At 47.2% G+C, this 20,234-nt stretch overlaps 1 pseudogene; it reads left to right on the top strand.

Moving 5' to 3' along the window:
* Positions 1–16,759: 16,759 nt before the first annotated feature.
* Positions 16,760–20,234, top strand: part of LOC135970071 (SH3 domain and tetratricopeptide repeat-containing protein 1-like) — a 37,848-nt pseudogene continuing 34,373 nt past the window's right edge.

The raw sequence follows: 20,234 nt of genomic DNA, 5'->3' as shown, positions 1-20,234 counted from the left end.
CTGCCCCGCCCCGGGGCTCCATTGTTGAGGCTGCCGCGTCTCTGTCGGCTGCTCAGCTGCGCTCCAGTGGGCCCAGGCTCCGCGGCCAGGAGCGAGCGATGCGAGGCGGCGGCCTTAGGTGAGAGGGCGCGACGGGCGACGGGTTCTCCGGACCGGGCGGGGGTCTCTGCCCCGGGCGTGGCGGCTCCGAGCTGGGCTCCGCAGGGTCCGAGTTCGGGATCCGGAGTCCTTGCGCCTGGGCTTTGTCTCGGCCTCGTGTGGCACCGGGGGCTTCGCCCCTGCTGCGATAATGCGTGGGCCCGCGCGGCGGTGCCGGTCGCCCTGCGGGTGGGGGCCGGTCCCCACTGCTCCCCAGCTCCCCGCGCCTGCCGCGGAGGGGACTTCATGGACCCGGGCGCTGGCTTCTGCCCGGTCCTCCGCGGCGTGGCTGGTCCCCGCGTGCGCAGAGGGGGCCCAGCGAGAACCCACTCGTGGGGCGGGGCCCGGGTCACCGCGAGTGGGAGACTCCGCCACCCTCCCCGCCTTCCCTCTCAGCGAGACTGCTTCGCTAGACTCACCGAGGGGACTGCGCGGACCCTCGGACGAGGGAGTCCGTGACTCTGGGTGGGGGCTTTTTCCTGGCCCCGCATGACAGTTTCCTGAGTGTTTTGTCACCTATATAGGTGGCTGCGTGGACCCACGCGCTTGGGTCCTGGCCGCCCTGCTAGTGGGGCTGTGCGCCCCCCCGTGGCTCGTCTAGGTCGACCCCGCCTGGGACGCGTGTAGTGGGGGTCCGTGCGCGAGGGTCGCGGTTGGTGGGGTCGCACCGCCCCCGCCGCATGGTTTGTCCTCTCACTTGCCCGGAGGGAGGAAGCGAGAGGCGCGGGCCCGGAGCTGTCGCACAGCGGCCGCACCGACCTGTGTCCCGGCCGGCGGGTCCCGGGGGGCGAGGGGCTGTCACCAGGCGTCCCACCAGGCGTCCCACCGCCGCACTTCCTGCTCTGGCCCCGAGCTGGGCTCTGATTGGAGGGAGCAGGGCCCTTCTGCCGGGCGCTTCTTGAGTTCTTCCGTTAGTAATGGGAAGAAAAAAAAATCTGGAAAGCCAGATTGAACTTTGTAACTCTCAGCGCTTGGAGAGTGGAAGAAGCTCTCCCAAGAATTTGGCGCGCTGGAAAATGCGTTTCAAGCAGGAGCATCCACACCCATGGAATGAGGCCAAGGCAGTTACAGTTAGAGGTCAGATTTATGAGGGGAGAGCGAGGGTGAGGTCCGTGGGTGGGGAGATTCTGACCTCAGCTTGATGGGAAGACGTGATGCTGCCCCTCAGACGCCTATTTCTCAGGCACCAGAGAAAGTGGAATCACTCCTTAGTGAATGCTTTCATCAGACTTTTGAAAAACCTGTAATGTTCCAGGAAGGAAAATCGAACTGGACAGTTTTCCCCTTTTAAGAGTGTTAAACGTCCCGGAGACAAACAGCAGAAGGCTCAAGGAGTCCAAATACTCAACCTGAAGTTCTTTCTGAACAAGAGATGGTGTATAAGTAACAGGCATACGAGACAAACCTGAACTAATCACCGCAGCTGTGGCTCCTAGCCCTGTAGCGTGTCATGCAGGCCCTTTTGCCTTCTCTGCCCTCCGCTGTCCCAGACCCCAACGCTACCGCGCACCTCCAGTCATCAGCTCCTGCCGACCCATTGCTATGAACTCTGTTTCGGTGGCTCTCTTCTCTCTGAAGTTTTGCTCTTTCTCCTGAAGTCCTGGTCTTGAAGAGCTTATGATCTGCAGGGACAGATTGGATTTGGGCAGTACATAGTTAACTGTAGCACAGCTTGAAAAATGCTCTGATAGAGGTGGGCAGGCAGTTTGTACATGCGGGTAAATGCGAGGTCCTTTTTCAAAACCATGAATCCAAGTATTCATGCTCTTTTAAGTCTGCAATTCTTTGACTCTCCAGAGGATTTTTAGATTAATTCTTTTTTCTGTTACTCCCTAGTGTTTGTTGCATAATTCAGAGTACTTGATTAAAACTTACCAGGTCGGCCGGGCACGGGGGCTCACGCCTGTAATCCGAGGACTTTGGGAGGTCTAGGCAGGCGGATCACTTGAGATCAGGAGTTCGAGACCAACATGGCCAACATGGTGAAACCCTGTCTCTACTAAAAATACAAAAATGAGTTGGGCGTGGTGGTGGGCGTCTGTAATTGCAGCTACTCAGGAGGCTGAGGCAGGAGAATAGCTTGAACCCAGGAGGCGGAGGTTGCAGCGAGTGAAATGGCTCCACTGTACTCCAGCCTGGGCCATAGAGTGAGACTTTCTCTCTAAACAAAAACAAAAACAATGTACGGGGTCTACCTCCGGCTCTGGAATTTTCCTGGAAGGCCTTCTCTTCTGGGCTTCATTTTTCTCACTTTTGAGGATCGTAAACTACATAATTTCCAAGATTTTTGCCCTACACCTTTAATTCTTTCAAGCAAATAGAGCAGAGAAAAATTCTCTTCCCCGTAATGATGTAAGGAATTCTCTCACAGAAGGGAACACATGGGTATGGAGAAGACAGAGGGTGTATATATATATATATATATAAAAATATGTGTGTGTATATATATATAAATATGTGTGTATATATATATAAATATGTGTGTGTGTATATATATGTGTGTGTGTGTGTATATGTTTTTTGGGGTTTTTTTTTTTTTGTTTTTTTTTTTTGGAGACAGAGTTTTGCTCTGTTGCCCAGGCTGGAGTGTAGTGGCAGGATCTAGGCTCACTGCAAGCTCCGCCTCCTGGATTCACTCTGTTCTCCTACCTCAGCCTCCCAAGCAGCTGAGACTGTAGGCGCCTGCCACCACGCCCGGCTAATTTTTTGTATTTTTAGTAGAAACAGGATTTCACTTTACTAGCCAGGATGGTCTCCATCTCCTGACTTCGTGATCTGCCTGCCTCGGCCTTCCAGAGTGCTGGGGATTACAGGTGTGAGCCACTGTGCCTGGCCGACAGAGGATATATTTTTGAGCTCTACATTTCAGAGCTCTTTTCTCTAGCCCTGGCCTGGGTCCCAAGCAGGGAACTTAATTCACTCTATCACTGAAGTATTCTCTTGCTTTGATACCATTGATTTGTTGTCCTAGAGATTTGCTGTGGCTACTAGGAGTGTTTCATAGTTAAGAACTGATGCAACCTCTCTTTTGTCAGTTGATGAGTCTATGAACCATGTTGTTTCCTTTAGTATTATCTGCCTGGAACTGGAAGGTCAGAGATGAAGTTTTCTTAGATTGTAAGTCTCAGTCTTTGCTATGTACCTTTGTCTGTCTCCCATGTTACCTGCTGTTTTTCCCCCCGTTTTTCATTTTAATGTTTTTATTGGATAGGTGTCTATTATTGCAGGCTACCTCAAAACGTTTTTGGATATTGACAGGATATAAGTATGAATAATATGTAAAAGATAACTTCTTCTAGTTCTTTTGAGCAGAAGATTTGGTTTCTACATGTGGCCCTATTAAAGCTTTTGTTAAGTCCAAGTGCTTTCTGAACTTCAATTCCCTTACCTGTAGAATGGAGTTAGTTGTTAGTAATACCTGTTCTGCCTAACTCAGGAGATTGTTTTGAGGATCAAATGAAATCATGAATGTGATGGAATTTTGTAAATTTTAAATGAAATATTGTATTACCTAAGAATTTTTTTTTAATGCCCTATTAAGAATGGAATGAATCTGGGTTTTCCTTTGAAATCCCAAATGTTTAATGTACAGAGAAGTTTTAATGTGTCTGTTGGGGAGCTTCATTAGGATTGTTTTCTATCTTTAACTGGCCAGTATTGTTTTATATTTTAGCATTTTTGGGGAACATCAAAATTTGTGTTTCAGTTATTAATATTTTACAAAGTTATTGAATGTGCATGATTTAGTCTTTACCAATCTCTTCAATTATTTACATTCCCATGTAAAAAAATGCAGTAATGGACGTCCATGTAAATAACATTCCCATGCTTTAATGAAGCATAATTTCTTGACATTGCAGTTTCTAAGTGCCCTGTGTTGAGGTCGGGAAAGCTAAAGGGCAGTCAGAGGTCAAGGTCAGCAAAGCACCACCTTTGACATTTGAAATTCAGCAGCAGGTATCACAGTGAACCCCATTCCAGCATCCAGGAAGTTTCTCTGCCCTGCCTCTCCTCCAGCCACCTCGGAATCTGTGTCTGCAGTGTTGGTCCTGCTTTCCTGTCTCTCCTCTGCCTTTTCCTTCTCTTCACCAACTTCTACCGAGTGCCTCTGGTGTCCCAGACAGTGGCAGTGGGAGGACAAAGGCTAATAAACCCGGCCCTGGTCCTCAAAGAATTGATGTTTTCGGTGCAGACATTAAGTTACACTGTCATATATAGTGTTGACAGACATTGACACAGATTTCCTGTGAAGTGCAGAAGCACCATCCTGGAAGCAGAGATGCAGAGGCAGCACTGGTGACTCACACATGGAGAGCTGGAGTTCTTGGTCTAGTGGGATAAACTGACCTGGACATCATTTCAGTGCAGCGGAGTGAGTGCTGGGATGGGCTCCCTCGGGGCATCTGGGGCTGGGTTTGTCTGGTGTTTAGTCTCCTGCTTGGTACTTAGAGTTTATCAGTAAGATGGGCATTGGGAGGTTTCTAAGTGAAAGGAAAGGCAATCACTTACCTGAAACCTGAAATTTGTAGGTGTTCTGGGCCATTTATAATTCACTGAATCTGTTTTGTCAGAACAAGTCTATCATCTATTGTTTTGGATGGAGTGTGGCCAGCCCTGTCTTGCGATGTAAGGAAGTCCAGAAACGCCTGCAGGTGTCAACACCGTGCCAGACACTCTTCTAGGGGTTTCCATGTAAATCACTGTATTCATTTCTGTTGCTGATTTACCACATTTCCACAAATTTTGGGGCTTAAAACAATTGAAATTGTAATGGTGTAAACCCATGAGGCGGAGCTTGCAGTGAGCCGAGATCACGCCACTGCACTCCAGCCTGGACGACAAAGCGAGACTCTGTCTCAAAAAAAAAAAAAAAGAAAAAAAAAAGAAACCAGAATCTATAATCCTAAGGTTTTTAACCTGGCTTTCAGAAATGTATGAAGTCCCCAAAATCCTGTGCAACAATTTTGTGTATATGCATCCATGTGTGTTTATGGGGAGACGATTTATAGCTCTCCATACATTTTCAAAGTGGTTGGATTCCAAAAAATTTTAGAATACGCCACTTGGGCCTGGTGTGGTGACTCACATCTGTAATCCCAGCACTTAGGGAGGCTGAGGCAGTAGGATCCACTGAGATCAGGAGTTTAAGACCAGCAACATAACGAGACCTCCACCTCTACCAAAAAAAAAAAAAAATGCTGGGCGTGGGGGTGCATACCTGCGGTTCTAGCTGCTCGGGAGGTTGATCACCTGATCCCAATAATCTGAGGCTGTGGTGAGTTAGAATTACACCACGGCACTCCTCCCTGGGCAACAGAGCAAGACCCTCTCAAACAAAAACAAAAAACTATATCACTTAATATACTATTGTTGTTGGTCAAGTATCAGATTTTGTTTAAAAATTAAATACTCTTTCTTTTTTTTTCAGATGGAGTCTCGCTGTGTCGCCCAGGCTGGATTGCAGTGGCATGGTCTGAGCTCACTGCAAGCTCTGCCTCCTGGGTTCGCACCATTCTCCTGCCTGAGCCTCCTGAGTAGCTGGGATTACAGGTGCCCACCACCATGCCTGGCTAATATTTTGTATTTTTAGTAGAGATGGAGTTTCACCGTGTTAGCCAGGATGGTCTCGATCTCCTGACCTCGTGATCCGCCCACCTTGTCTTCCCAAAGTGCTGGGATTACAGGTAAATACTCATTTTTGCAAAGTTGTACAGGCATACAGCTCTAAGAGTCAGAAATTAACAAGGCTTACAATAAAACCCAGCAATCCCCCACCTTACCCTTCACCCTGATCCCTGCTCCTTGGAGGTTACTATGTTTATGTTTTAGCTGGTTCTTCTAGATTGTGTGGAAGACAAGGATTCAGGTTGCTTACCCTCTCCCCTCCTCCTGTTGCCCATGTTTTTCTCCCCCATCCTCTCAGTATAATTATTGTGATAGTGAGGCCAGGCATGGTGGCTTGTGACTTATCCCAGATTTTTGGGAGGCCGAGGCAGGCAAATCACTTGAGGCCAGGAGTTGAAGGCCAGCCTGGCCAACACAGTGAAACCCTGTCCTACTAAAAAATACAAAAATTCGTCAGTTGTAGTGTCGCACACCTGTAGTCCCAGCTACTCAGGAGCGTGAGGCACAAGAATTGCTTGAACCTGGGAGGTGGAGGTTGCAGTGAGCTGAGATCGCATCATAAGCTGTACACGCCACTGTACTCCAACCTGGGCAACAGAGGTCGACGCTGTCTCAAAAAAAAATGTATCGTGATAGTGGGATACATAGTACAATAGTGTATATATTTAGTGTTCTTCCTGGTTTTGGCCCAGAGCTTCTAAAACCCTTGTAATTTCCTGAGTGATAGGAACATCATTGGTTATAATATTTGGTCTTAGGTTTCAATACCTGACACAAGAGCTTCTAAGACTTTTGGAATCTCTGGGGTGATAGGAGTGTCTTTTGTATGATAATGAGATGACAGGTGGCTTCGGGCCCCTGGACAGGTTCAGGATTGGGGCTGGTTGCCAGAAAGATGAGTCATGAGTAAAGAGTTGGACATACCAGCCCCACCCCTACCTCTGGGAGGGGAGACGAGACAGGCTGGAGATTGAGCTAGTCATGGGTGGCCAATGGCTTCATCATGTCTATGTTATGAAAACTCCATAAAACCCTCTAAATACTGGGTTTGGAGAGCTTCTGGTTTGGTGAACTCATTTGGTGCTGGGGAGGTGGCACTTCCAGGGACGGCATGGGAGCCCCGACCTCTCTGCCCCGTGGTGTGCCCTGTGCATCTCTTGCATTTGGCTGCTCGTGTGTTCTCTTCTTTGTAATAAACCAGTAAGAGTAAGTAAGTGCCAAGCACTTTGCGTCTGTCACCTCTCTTACTTTTTCAGCAACACTGTGTGGCGGATAATGTCCTCATTTTGCTGGTGACAAAATGAGATTGATGCCTTGAGTAACTTGCTCAAGGTCACCTAATAAGTGGAATTCAAGCTCTGACTCCGAAGCCTGTGCTTTTAACCAGCATGCTGCATAGCCGCCTCTTTATTTGTTAGGATTTTTGGTGTCTTTAGGGCCTGACACCAAGTTGGTCGTTGTGGCCTAGAGCTGTTATAAGGGAGCTTTTAGCAGCCCTGCTGAGAACAGAGCCAGCACCTCCGGATTGGTAGGGCAGGGGCTGTTCCTGCTGGGAGCCGCAGGCCATTCATTCCCTGTGGCCCTTGGCTATCTTGCTCATCCACTCCCTCCTTCATTCAGTAGGTCCTGAGTGCCGCCTCCGTGTGGAGGAGAAGGAGGCAGCCTTCCAGCCCAGGTGGGGCCTGCAGGTACACACAGGGAGAGGCAGCTGTGCACTGAGCTGGCTGTCGGCTGGGACAGTGTGGCTCCAGAGGTGGCGATAGAATGCTCTGGGACTGCAGAGGGAGCACGTGCTTGTGAAAGGGAGGAAGGGGCAGGCACCGCAGAGGAGGTGTACTTGAGTTGGACTTTGAGGGAGGAGTTGCATTTCCACAGTGGAACCGAGCAGCTGAGGCTTTCTCAGCAGCTGAAGATTACAGCCAGCCAGCCTCAAATGTTCAGCTTTTCCTGAATTCTCTTCTTTACAACACTGCAGTAAGTTTTCAACAGAGATGAAGCAGTCACCTCCATGTCATTAATGTTCTGCAAATCCTGTGTGTAGTTTTCGATGCTTAGCAGATGGGGGCAGCCTGGGCCATAAGAGAAGAGCCTGTGTGTCCACCTATTGGGACAGCAGTCAGGTGTGGCACAGGGCAGTGATCACTGCCTGCCCCTGAGGAACTCAGTTGTACTTTTATGTGGAGAGGCCAAAGAAAGCTGTGGTACAGGGGGCAGGAGACATTTCACCTCCAAAGCAAGGCACAAAATACATAGTCTGTGCCCTGCATGAGAAACCGAGCAGAACCGTGTGCTGATTCCCACCCCTGCCTCCCCTCCTGAGAGCGAACCGTCCATTGTACTATGGCGGAAGGCATTTCTGCAGCCTCTGCAATTGGAGTGATCTGTCACTTGCCCATTGAGCCTTAGGGGCAGCAACCAAGTGGTGTGGCTGAAACACAGGCCTTGGCCAGACCGGGTTGGATATGTTGGTTCTGCCACTGATTGTGAATTACAAAACCTTGGAGAAGTCATTGTCTTTCTCTGTGCCTCTCATGTAAGATGGGGAACACTGCGACCATTGCAGAAAAGCAGATAGGTGGAGCGAGTATGAAGTGCTTTGTGTGTGTGTCACACGGTGAATGAAATGGCACTGATTGACATTATTGATAGTAATAACAGGTTTCATTCAGGAACAAAACCGGTAAAGTAGGCCAGGTGCAGTGACTCACGCCTGTAATCCCACCACTTTGGGAGGCCGAGGCAGGCGGATCATGAGGTCAGGAGTTTGAGACCAGCCTGACCAATATGGTGAAACCCCATCTTTACTAAGAATACAAAAACTAGCTGGGTGTGGTGGCATGCCTGTATTCCCAAGTACTTGGGAGGTTGAAACAGGAGAATCATTTGAACCCAGGAGGCAGAGGTTATAGTGAGCCGAGATGGCGTCACTGCACTCCACCCTGGGCGACAGAGTGAAACTCTGTCTCGAAAAAAAAAAAAAATCTGGTAAAGTGTTTTACCCAGCCTAGGTACGTGTGGCAGAGCCAAATGAAAGCTTAGAAAAAGATGACTTGAGAACTAGCCCAGCAGAAGAATCAGGCGGGATGTGTTGCTACTGAGTAAGTGAAATTTGCACCTGCTTTCTCCCAGGCCTTGCTGAGTTGTGTACAACAGAGAGCTCAGGTGTTGGGGGCAGTTGACTGGTTGAAGAATGCATTGTTATTATGTGAGGAACATTGGGCTTTGAAAAAGCAGAACTGGATCCACGTTCTTGCCTGGTAACTCTAATTATCATCTAGTTTGTAAAGGGGAATGCAGTTCACTGAAAAATTCGTATGACAGTGGGACAAGGATTGGGCCTCTGCATTGGTTTGTGTAATATAGGTCACATGAAAGAGCATTTAGGCTGCAGGGAGACTTTTCATCTCTATAAATTTGCTTTCACAGGACAATTCCATCATGATTTGAAGATTTGGGAGTCAAAACTACATTGTTCTGGTATGTGTTTCGGGGCAGATTTATGCATACAATTTGCTTAAATATTTCAGATGATACAAGAATATATGTGTGGTGTAAAAAGCTGAAATTTGCATTCCCCCTTCTCTAGAAGTAACCATTGTGAATAGTTAACTCTGTATTCCAGCTATTTTGTATATTATAAATACACTGTGAACATTTGAGTGTATATATACATGTATGTTACACACATTTTTAGAGATGGAATATTGCTGTGTTGCCCATGCTAGTCTCAAACTCCTGGGCTCAAGGGACCCTCTCGCCTTAGTCTCCCAAAGTTTTGGAATTACAGGCGTGAGCCACAGCGCCTGGCCTGCATGAGTATATTTACTAATTGCTAAGTTACTCTGTTCAATACGTGTCTATTGAACTCCCCATGTGCCAAGCATTGTTCTGAATACCTTATATGCACCAATTCACTTAATTTTTAGAGCAGCTCTATTATTGTGGCCCTTTTACAGTGAGGAAACTGAACCACAGAGAGGCTGGGGACGTTGTCTAACATCACACAGCCAGTGCTGTTGGAATTGAGGTTTGAACCCAGACAGCTGGCTTCAGATCTCTTAGCTGTTATCATAGATGGCACACCCAAACCTTAGGGCCACCTCCCAAGCCTTGCCTCCGATACGGGCTCGCCTGAGCTCTGCGAGAGCCGTGTACGTGAGGTTTCTTTCCTCTTTAAGAACACAAGCCTTGAAATTGTCCCAGACCCTGGAAGGACCTCTTGAGGACCAAAAACAGGGATTCTTCAAGCCTGCCCCAAGGGCCAGATCTCTGATTTAGCTACTTGGAAGGTAGATGTAGAAGAGAGTAATTTTGCCAGAACAAAATGTCAGGATGGCTGGGCTGACTCGGCCAGATGCAGTGGCTCATGCCTGTAATCCCAGCAATTTGGGAGGCCAAAGCAGGTGGATTACCTGAGGTCGGGTGTTCGAGAGCAGCCTGGCCAACAAGTTGAAACTCCGTCTCTACTAAAAATATAAAAATTAGCTGGGCGTGGTATCGGGTGTCTGTAATCCCAGGTACTTGGGAGACTGAGGCAGGAGAATTGCTTTAACCCGGTTTACAGAGGTGGTAGTGAGCTAAGATTATGCCACTGCATCCAGCTTAGGTGACAGAGTGAGACTCCATTTCAAAAAAAAAAAAAAAAGAAGAAGAAGAAGAAGGGGGAAGGAGAATGGCTGGGCTAACTCATAGGGTAGAGGCCCTACAGCGGCCGTAGGACCTTGGCCACTTGGGTGGAAAAGAAGGAAGGAAGAGCTTCACCCATGGCGGTGACCTGGACTGCAGAAACCACACTAAATATCCACATCCTGGAGCCTGGCCACCCCATTTGCTTCTCTTCTCCTTGGGTAGAGGGTGTGGGGAGCTTTCTACCCTGGAGGCTGAGCAGCGCAGCTTCCAACCAGGGTAGGCGTTTGTCTGTCCCTGGGAATACAGACAGCATTCTCATAAGCAGCCCAAATACTCCTGAACAGCTTTTTGTAGGGTGGGGCGGGGCGGGGCAGAGGGTCATTTTGACTCATAGGTACCTTTTCCACTTTCACTGCTGATAACTGTGTTACAGATTAAAGTTTTGTTTTTGATACTGAAGAGGGCTTAAGAGAGTGAGCTATTATGGCACATCTAAGTCTGCTAAAATAGAACCACGGGGTAGAGTAGGAAAATCTCTTCTAAATTATGGATGATATATGGTGAACGTTAGAAGCCATATGTACCTAAGTTGAAAAATCAAAACATGTCTTGTATTTGGGTGACCCCGGTAAGTCTGGATGCCACTGCGCCTTGTGTGAAGACAGGATGCTGAAGTGTAGGGACCAACAGGCTTTTTCTGGACATCTTGTGCTTCTCCCTTGGGGTAAAGTGGGGCGGCAGTAGGAGCGCACAGCTGTTGGGCCCCTAATATTTGTCAGCTGGTTTACATGTGGGATTCCATTTAATGCAATCTTGGAGGTAAAATGATTTTATTGAAGATGAAGATAGAGGCTTAGAGAAGTTAAGAAAATTGTTCAATGTCACGTCATTTGTTTTGTTTTGTTTTGTTTTGAGGCAGAGTTTTGCTCTTCTTGCCCAGGCTGGAGTGCAATGGCACGATCTCGGCTCACCACAACCTCTACTTCCCTGGTTCAAGTGATTCTCCTGCCTCAGCCTCCTGAGTAGCTGGGATGACAGGCATGCACCACCACGCCAGGCTGATTTTATATTTTTAGTAGGGATGGGGTTTTTTCATGTTGGTTAGGCTGGCCTTGAACTCCCAACCATGAGTGATCTGCCCAACTCGGACTCCCCAACTGCTGGGATTACAGGTGTGAGCCACCACACCTGGCCGAGGCCATGCAATTTCTTAAGTGGAAAGATGAAGTATTTGATGAACTCAGAAGTTTGACTTCAAGGCCCTTCATCTTTCCATAACACGTGGTTCCTTCCCTGGTTGGTGGGAGTGACTGAAGAACTCAAGGAAGCTGTGTTTTGTGGAAAGAAGACCTGAGGGGTGTATGGTCTTTCCAGGCTTGGAATCTGCCATGCTGGGCTTCTGAATTGTATAGCTTGGCCATATAGAGAGAAGCCCCTCATTTAAGACTTATTCTTTGGGGGAAATAAAGGAAGGCCGCCCGCATGAGACAGGCAGAGGTGATTTTCTCAGAACTGCTGTGGCAAGAGAGTCAGCACCATTACTTGCGTGTGGCAGAGACTGACATGCAAGTGAGTGGCTGATGAAGAGTGCGGAAATTTCAGGATGGAAAAGAACGGCTCCCAGTGGAGGCTGTTGTGGGGACTGGAGGTGGCTGTGCAGAAGTGGGTTGTCCTATGTGATTGGTTAGGGGCGTATTTGGCTTTCTCTGAATGATCCTAACTGGAAACAGGGGCCAAAATTAGGGTAGCTGTCAGTTTTGAGTCAAGTCCTGGCCACATGGACAGAGTTGTGGTTTAGTTTCTGGGTTGTGGAGAGAGAGCAGTCTGGCTTCCTGCCTGATGTGCTAGCCTGGCTGGCCTCCTGGCTGTTGACTGTAGATAGGGGATTGGTTTCCTGGGTGGGCAGCTACAGGTTGTGGTCTGAGTTCTGTCTTTATACATATGATCAGGCATGGTCTGTTTGTATATTCAGTCCCTCATTTTTCTTGTCAGTAAAAATATCAAATGACAAATTGGATACATTGGGAACTTTTTAGATGTCTGTGTCCCCTGGAGGAAGTTTTCATGTTCACATTTAATCAGAATGAATATAAACAATTGGGCATTTATCTTAAGATTTAAAATAGGAAATCTTCCACAATACTACCTCGGCGCCATTGCCTCTCTGTCTGTCGTTAGGGAATGTGTTTTTATCCACCCCTGGCTCATCGTCCACCAGTTTGTGGTTGATCCAGTTCTCTATACGTCTTGTCTTGTGTGCATCTCATTGTTTGCTAGTGTTAGCTTTCCCCTTCGTCAGTGTAGTTTGTGTAGCATCTGTTGGTAGGAAGTTATTTGTGGAATTTGTGAATGGAAGGGACCTTGGAGGTCCGCTAGGTCAGCCCAGTGATTTTCAAGATAAATGGAAATACAGGGAAATGTTCCAGCTTTTTTGGTGGCAAAACCAGGAATAGAAAGCAGTGTTCTTTGTGCCACAATGTCATTGAAAGACAGCTCAATGTGGGTCTAAAATGCAGAGTAACTAACTTTCATTTATCTCTGCTTCTGACTCTTGTTATCAGACATTTTAAATTGACCTTAATGTGTTAGCAGAAATATGAAAAGTCCTGACTTGTTTACATATAAGGTACTTCTTTGCCTACTCATTTGGTTGTTTTTTTCAACAGGATTGAAAAGACATTGTTCTAAACTGAATGTTTATGTCTCCCCCAGATTCTTGTACTGGAGCCCTAACTGCCAGTGTGATGGTATTAGGGAGTAGGACCTTTGGGAGGTGATAAGTGTTAGAGGAGGTCATGAGCGTGGGCCCTTGTCTCACAGGATTAGTGCCCTTAGAAGAAGAGAAACCAGGCCGGGTGTGGTGGCTCACACCTGTAATCCCGGCACTTTGGGAGGCCGAGGTGGGCAGATCACGAGGTCAGGAGATTGAGACCATCCTGAAACCCTGTTTCTACTAAAAATACAAAAATTAGTTGGGTTTGGTGACACGTGCCTGTAATCCCAGCTACTCGGGTGGCTGAGGCAGGAGAGTTGCTTGAACCAGAGAGTCAGAGGTTGCAGTGAGCTGAGATTGTGCCACTACACTCCAGCCTGGTGACAGAGCGAGACTCTGTCTCAAAAAAAAAAGAAAGAGAAAGCAGGCAGCTCCCACTGCCCTGGTGTGAGGAAACAAGAAGAAAGGTGGCTGTCTGCAAGCCAGGAAGAGGTCCCTGTCCCGGAACTGAGTTGGCCAACACTTTGATCTTGGACTTCCAGCCTCCAGAGCTGTGAGAAATAAACTAATGTTTAAACCACATAGCCTATGGCGTTTTTTATGGTATTTGCCTATGGTATTATGGCCATCTGATTTGACTGATACAGAGATGGTTCCAGAATACTGTAGCCTGTATCTAAGTTGGTGATACCATGAAAATAAATGTGGTAGTTCATTCCTTTATATGAAGATAGCGCTGTGAGCCCAGGGCCTTTGCTCATGTCTTAGTTGAGTCTTGTTTTCTTATAATAGCTTCCTAAATTCTCTTTTCCCCCTCTAATTTATATTATATATCTGAATTAATTCATATATGGTATGATTTTATACTTCATGTCTATACAAACTTTTAGTGATTTTATTTCATTTGATTTGATTTTTGAGACATGCCCTTGCTCTGTTGCTCAGGCTGGAATGCAGGCGTACCATCACAGCTCACTGTAACCCTAAATTCCTGGGCTCAAGTGATCCTCCCGCCTCAGCCTCCTGAGTAGCTGGGACTACAGGTGTGCTATCCTTAGCAGTCCTCTCGCCTCAGCCTCTCAAAGCACTGGATTACAGGCATGAGCCGCCACACCCAGCCCAGTGATTTTTCATTATTAAGATCAAGGACGGGTTCCCTGGCTTGGCATTCAAGGCTCATGATCAGGGCGTGATATGCAAGTTTGGGTTTCAGTGTTTCCATTCCCACCATCAGCCTTGCGTTCCAGCTTCTTTCCTAAGCTCTGTTCTGAAGCCCAGCCTCAGAGCTGCACTTAGAATTTATACCTTCTCATCTCTTCATCATCTTCGCCTATGTTCTAATCTCCATCTGGGACATCGTCTTCGCCTATGTTCTTATCTCCATCTGGGACATCATCTCCACACTTCCGCCTCTTTAAATCTTCTCTATCCTTCAAGACTTGAAATACTCATTTCCTTTACATGATCCCTACTCTGACATCCAAGCTAGAATTAATCTTTCTTCCTTTGAACTCTGATAGTGCTTAATATTTTTCATTCTTTAATTATACAGCAGTCCTGTGTGTTAGATATTCTTATTCTCCCAGGTTTTCATAGTTTCTTTGAAAATATTTGCTGTAGTCATGTATTTTGAATATGTAATGTGAGTGACATTCAAAAGGTCCTGGAGAGTGAAAGGCAGTCCTACTCCCATCACTGCCCTGTGACCACTGTTGCCAGTTTTTGTTTGTTTGTTTGTTTTTCCAAGGCAGAGTCTTGCTCTGTCACCAGGCTGGCGTGATCTCAGATCTCTGCAACCTCTGCCTCCCGGTTTCAAGGGATTCTCCTGCCTCAACCTCCTGAGTAGCTGGGACTACAGGCGTGCGCCACCACGCCCAGATAATTTTTGTATTTTTCGAAGAGACGGGGTTTCACCATGTTGGCCAGGATGGTCTGGATATCTTGGCCTCGTGAGCCACCTGCCTCAGCCTCTCAAAGTGCTGGGATTACAGGCGTGAGCCACTGCGCCGAGCCTATGTGTCTTGTTTTTAAAAACACAGATGTTGGCATAAGATAAACACGGTTGTCCGCCGGTAAGTATTTAGGTTGTTCCCAACCGTTTGGATTAATCAATGCTGAGTTGTACATAATTCTTGCATATTTGCGTGAATATGTTCATAGGATGCATTGCTAGAAATGGAATTGAGGGATCCAGGGTTCTGCGCATTTTAAATTTTGATGGGTGTTGCTGGATTCCCTTCCGTTGGGGCCATACCGTTATCTCACTGTCAATGTGTAAGGGCGACTATTTCTATTTCCTTGCCACAGTTTCTTCTCAGCTGTTTTCTTTGACATCACACACACACAAATACCCCTTGTTCCAAAAACATGGACATTTTACATATCTACTTAAAGTGTGCATACACTGATTGAAGCTCTGTGTTGCAGTGATATGTGCTGCTAGGATTGTGGCTCTGTTTCGAATCTGCTAGCCAGGCTATGGATTTCCAGTCAGGTATTTTTTGTTTTGTTCATGCTGTTGCTGTCATTGGGCTGTGTGAATTTCCCTCCATTGCCCATCCAGATTTCCTTTCCGGTGGGCGGGCTTAGTGTCTAATCTGGCAGCCCTGTTTCCTAGTGACCTAGGCCGAGTGTCTCATTCGGCAGCCCTGTTTCCTGGTGATCTGGGCTGAGTGTCTCTTTCGGCAGCCCTGTTTCCTGGTGATCTGGGCCCCATGTCTCATCCAACAGCCCTGTTTCCTGGTGATCTGGGCCGAGTGTCTCCTCCGGCAGCCCTGTTTCCTGGTGATCTGGGCCAAGTGTCTCATCCAGCAGCCCTGTTTCCTGGTGATCTGGGCTGAGTGTCTCCATGAGAAGTTGCACCCATCTTCTCCAGTAGTGCATCTTTTCACAGCAAGCAAAACATTTTCACCACGTTTCCAGTGGGACAGGCACTAGCTCTTTTCTGGGCATCAGGAGACCTGGCTTTGTTCTGGTTCAAGCAACAGCTGGTGAGTTACCAAAGACAATTCGCATCTGGCCCCTGGTCCTTTTGTTTATAAGTAGAATCACAGTCCGAGTGGGCATCACTGCCCTGGTCTCTATGCGGTGCTGAGTGTTGTGGGGATGATGGCTAAGTGTCAGGGTGCATTTCCACCACTAGGGGATTACAGGCCAGCCAAAGACACAGGAGGAAAGCTAACAGCCCCGGGCAGGTACACAGAACCAGAGGAGTTTGGAAGGGTGGTTCCAAGCTCCTTGGTGTGATTGATGTGATCACAATAAACATTTTATCTCTAAGTCTTGGGCCGTTGGACCAAGAGAAGAGAGAGCTGGTGTTGAGTTGTAGTGAGAGGTGCGTGGTTCCTGTACCTGCTGAACCTGGCTGGGACTCAATTCCATTGAGTCCCATTCCATTTAACCTTCTGTTTCCACCTTTTTCATGCTCCTGCTTGTTTCTCCAGAAAAAAATGCAATAAATTCCTTTCAAAAACTTTACAAAAGCCATAGACGCTTATTGAAAATAGTTCACATGATATGGAAGTCAGAAAGATAGTGAGTGTTTTTCTGTTGTGTGTTTGGATGAATGTGTCTTTGGGGTAGTCACTATTAACACTGGGTGCATTTCCTTCCAGATCTTTTCCAGTGTGCCTACAAATATGTATGTACACACTGTAAAAAACAAAATAGTACCTGATCAACATTGAGTTCCCCTATTCTCACTGCGTAGTCGACATGGACATCCTTTCATGGTGATACGATGAGGCCTGATCGACTCCTTTTGTTCGCTGGAGTGGCAGGTAATAATAGCTACAGATAACTCACCTTCAGTGGGCATTTACCATGTGACAGGGTCTGTGCTCCAGGCAGGCTACATGAAGTGGGTCTTAAGGCTTTTTACAACAATGCTATGGGTGAACACAGTAATTGTTAACATTTTGCAAATGATAGAATTGCAGTAGAGAGAAGCAAAGCTGCTTGCTCAAACTCATGGCACGATTCCTGAGAGAGAGAGAGAGAACACTTTTAAAACAGTTGTTGTTATAGTCAGTTGATTTATGATCATTTCAAGAAATAGTGCATTCAGTGAATACATTTCAGGGTCTGGTACAGTCTGGGAGCTGGTTCTGAAAATGCTCTGCGCTAGAGGTAAGGGAGCGATCCATTGGCCCTGGGCTCCTAGTGCAAGGAGGGAGGTCCCGGGGAGAGGGGGCATGGAGAGGAGGTCTCTGAACAAACCTTGCAACATCCATTTCTGCTGAGTCTGGTCCGAGGTCTGGTTCTTGACATGTACACTTTTCAGAGATACTTGGTTTTGATTTTTATCATGGCTCAGCTGAGCAGCCATGGTTGCAAACTGCCTGGAGATGTGGTCTGGCAGGCCAGTGCTATGCCCATCCCTCCCGCTCCTGCAGGAGGGGAGTCATCCTGGGACTAGAGGGCTTCGCCTGTAATCAGCTATCTCATAATAAGTGGATTTGATGCTGGGTTCGCTAGGTCAGGAAATTTCCCATTTAGAAGGAAAACTGATACTTGTTTTTGGGTTTTGCTGAGGAGCCACAGGGTTTAGAGCAGGGACTGGAAGTTTGTTGAGACACACGTGAGTGCACTCAAACATCTTCCATGAAACGTGGAAATAAAGACAGTGTTCCAGAGAGGTCCCTGGCTTTGGGATATAAATATTTCTGTAACAGAATGGCACTGGCTGTCTGCTGTATTTTTTTCTCTGCTATTTTGGCAAGTTTTATTTGTGTGTGTGTCTCCTGTACAGAAGGTATGACATCAGTTTTTGCCACCAAGTATTTACAGCCGTTGGTACCTCCTGTGTGGGTCACTTTTGTGCCGTGGTTTCTTTGGGGAAATTGTAGGTCTCCTACCCAAAGCACATTGCCCATTTCAAGGTGCTCCTGGTTTCTGAACACCTGTGGCAGTGCCTTCCATGTGGGTGAAGCCAGCCGAGAAAGTACCCCACCCCAGGAGGTGGGGACTGGTGATTGCCTGAGTGAGGAGGCCGGGGATGAGCCCTGGACTAGAACTTGTGACCGGCTGCTTTTCCTTCCCCTCCTCTCCGTCCTATTTTGCCACCACCCCCACTTTTGAAAAATTTCTTATTAAAAATTAAGCAACTATTTTGGTTTCCTTTATTCGCTATTCCTTGCTAATCGTACGCAGAGTGAGCCTGGGACAGTGGAAAGGAAAGTTGTACTTAGCTTCAGATGATCCTACCAGTCCCGCATTGAAGGGTTTCTGCCAGGCGGCATTGTCAAGTGTCGTTGTGGAGGTTCTCCTTTCAGTCCTCAGCATTAACCAACAGAGGCAGGTGGTACTTATTCCTGGTTAATGTTGAGGAAGTTGAGCTCAAATTGGCTAAGGGAACTTCCCAAAGTCACATAGGAAGTAGCAGAGTAGAACCAAACACAGATTGTCTCTGAATCAGGCAGGTTGTCAGATTCCAAAATAGGCTCTTAATTTTTGGAGGTCAAAAAGCTGAACAGACACAGATATTTCTTTTTTCTTCTTCTTCTTCTTCTTCTTCTTTTTTTTTTTTTTTTTTTTTTTTTTTTTTTTTTTTTTGGCGCTAGGGTTTCGCTATGCTGCCTAGGCTGGTCTAGGCTCAAGCTGTCCTCCTGCCTTAGCGTTCTGAGTGCTCGGCTTACAGGTTTGTGTCACCACACCCAATAAAACAGACATTTCTTTAAAGAAGACATACAAATGGCCAAAAAATATGTGAGAAAAATGCTCAGTATCACTTATAATCAGAGAAATGCAAATCAAAACCACAGTGAGGTATCATCTCACCTGTTAGGATGAGTATTATCAAAAAGACAAAAAATAGCAAGTGCTGGTGAGGCTATGGAGACAAGGGAGCTCTTACACACTGTAGGGGGGTGTGCACTAGAGCAGCTGGCTGGGCGCGGGGCGCACGCTGACATCTCAGCACTTTGGGAGGCCGAGGCGGGCAGATCACCTGATGTCAGGAGTTTGAACCAGCCTGGCCAACATGGTGAAACCCCGTCTCTACTAAAAACACAAAAATTAGCTGGGAGCGGTGGATCACACCTGTAATCCCAGCACCGTTGGGCAGCTGAGGTGGGTGGGTCACTTGAGACCAGGAGTTCAAGACCAGCCTGGCCAACGTGGTGAAACCCCATCTTTACTAAAAAATACAAAAATTTACCAGGTGCAGTGGTGGGCGCCCATAATCCCAGCTACTCAAGAGGCTGAGGCATGAGAACTACTGGAACCCTGGAGGCGGATGCTACAGTGAGCAAGCCGAGATTGCACCACTGTGTTCCAGCCTGGGCAACAGTGAGACTCTGTCTCGAAGAGAAAAAAAGAAAAAGAGTAAGAGTAAGCTACGGCACCCACTATGGCAAACAGTATGGAGGTTCCTCAGAAAACTGCAAATGAATTTACAGTGTGATCCAGCAGTCCCACTACAGTGTAGATACCCAAAGAAAAGGAAATCAGTGTCGGAGGGGCATCCGCACCTCTGTTTCCTACAGCACTGTTCACCATAGCCAAGATAAGGAATCAGCCTCGGTGTCCAACAGCAGATGATGGATAGAGAAAATGTGGTGTTTATACACAGTGGAGTACTATTCAGCCATAACACGGGAAGAAGTCCTGTTATTCTCAGCAACGTGGATGGAACTGGAAGATATTATGAAATAAGCCAGGGACAGAAAGTTACACAGCACATGTTCACTTATGTGGAAGGCAAAAAGGAGTGGATCTCATGGAATTTGAAAGTAGACAGAGGATCCTAGAGGGTGAGAAGGGTCGGAGAAGAGGCAGATAGGGAGAAATTTGTTAAAGAATACAAAATTATAGCTGGATAGGAAAAAGTTCTAGTGTTCTATAACATAGGATGACTATAGTTAACAAGAATATATAGTTTCAGGCTGGGTGTGGTGGCTCATACCTGTAATCCTAGCACTTTGGGAGGCTGAGGTGGGTGGATCACCTGAGGTCAGGAGTTTGAGACAAGCCTGGCCAATGTGTAGAGAAACCCCGTCTCTACTAAAAATGCAAAAATTAGCCAGGCATAGTGGTGGGTGCCTTGTAACCCCAGTTACCAAGGAGGCCGAGGCAGGAGAATAGCTTCAACCTAGGAAGCAGATGTTGCAGTGAGCTGAGATCACACCAC

Source organism: Macaca fascicularis, chromosome 3, assembly GCF_037993035.2.
Source record: "Macaca fascicularis isolate 582-1 chromosome 3, T2T-MFA8v1.1".
NCBI lineage: Eukaryota > Metazoa > Chordata > Mammalia > Primates > Cercopithecidae > Macaca > Macaca fascicularis.
This window is presented reverse-complemented; position numbering and strand designations above follow the sequence as displayed.